We start from the raw sequence: 1,518 nt of genomic DNA, 5'->3' as shown, positions 1-1,518 counted from the left end.
ATAGGATAAAAAATAATTCCCCTAGCCCTCCACTCTGCAACATTTCATGATTCACAGTCTTATAGTATCAGAAGGAAAAGATTAAAAGAAAAAAAGATTTGGTAGAATTAGGAGTTTGGGATCATTGATAGCACTATGCAAATTGCCAAAGGCAATTCTCTAAATTTAAAAAAAATATATAATTTTATTGATATCTTTTGTTTTACATTGCAAAAATTTCTCCAGATAGCCCTTCTCTTTTCCCTTGCCAAGATTATTATTATTATAATTATTGATATTGTTATTATTATTATTGATATTATTATTATTATTATTATTGCAGGGCAATGAGGGTTAAGTGACTTGCCCAGCGTCACACAGCTAGTAAGTGTCAGCAATACCAATCAATATATCAAAAAAAAAAGTCTGAAAATATATGCTGTGTACCAAACCTGTTTACTATCCACCTCTGCAAAGGAGCAGAGTGAAAACATCTTCTCTTCTTTGGAACAATACTTGTTTGTTTGGTTTTTTTGGTAACATTCACCTTTTTTTTTTTTTTTTGCAGGGAATGGAGGTTAAGTGACTTGCCCAGAGTCACACAGCTAGTAAGTGTCAAGTGTCTGCGGCCAGATTTGAACTCAGGTACTCCTGAATTCAGGGCCGGTGCTTTATCCACTGTGCCACCTAGCTGCCCCATAACATTCACTTTTAATTGTTGTTTTTTCTTTCCAATTACATTGTTGCAACAATTACCTATATTGTTTTCTTGGCTCTGCTTACTTTATTCTATATCAGTTCATGTAGTTCTTTTCATGTTTCTCTATATTCATCAGGTTCATTTAAAAATTATTATTTAATGGTATTTTTTCCAATTACATGTAAAGATAGTTTTCAATATTCATTTTTATAAGATTTTGAGTTCCAGATTTTTCTCCCTCCCTCCCCACCTGCCTATCTTAAGTCAGCAAGCAATTTGACATGTTATACATGTACCATCATGTTAAATAAATGTCCACATTAGTCATGTTACGAGATGGCGAATCAGAACAAAAGGGAAAAACAATGAGAAAGAAAAAAAAACAACAACAAAAAAGTGAAACTAATATGCTTCTATCTGACTTCAGACTCCATAGTTATTTCTCTGCATGTGGAGAGCATTTTCCATCATATTCATCAGGTTCATAATTTCTTACAGCACGCTAATATTCCATCATATCCATGTATGACAATTTCTTTTTCTGTTCAATTCTTTTCTTCCACAAAACTGCTGCTATAGACATTTTTTTGTATACATGGGAATGTTTTTCTTCTTAGTGTCCTCTCTGGAGTATATGTATTTTAGCAGAATCTTTGGGTCAAAGGGCAGGGATGATGACTTCAAACATTTGAGCCTGAGTGACTAGTGCTCCCAATAGAGAGAGAAAAAAGATGAAAGAACAGATTTTAAAGGGGAATTTAACGAGAAGCAATGGACTTCTGATTTTATTGGTAGAGACAGGAAATTCCTACCAATGCAGAGCATTTTTCATGAATGAT

The sequence above is a fragment of the Dromiciops gliroides genome, chromosome 5, assembly GCF_019393635.1.
Source record: "Dromiciops gliroides isolate mDroGli1 chromosome 5, mDroGli1.pri, whole genome shotgun sequence".
NCBI classification, from domain to species: Eukaryota; Metazoa; Chordata; class Mammalia; order Microbiotheria; family Microbiotheriidae; genus Dromiciops; species Dromiciops gliroides.
This window is presented reverse-complemented; position numbering follows the sequence as displayed.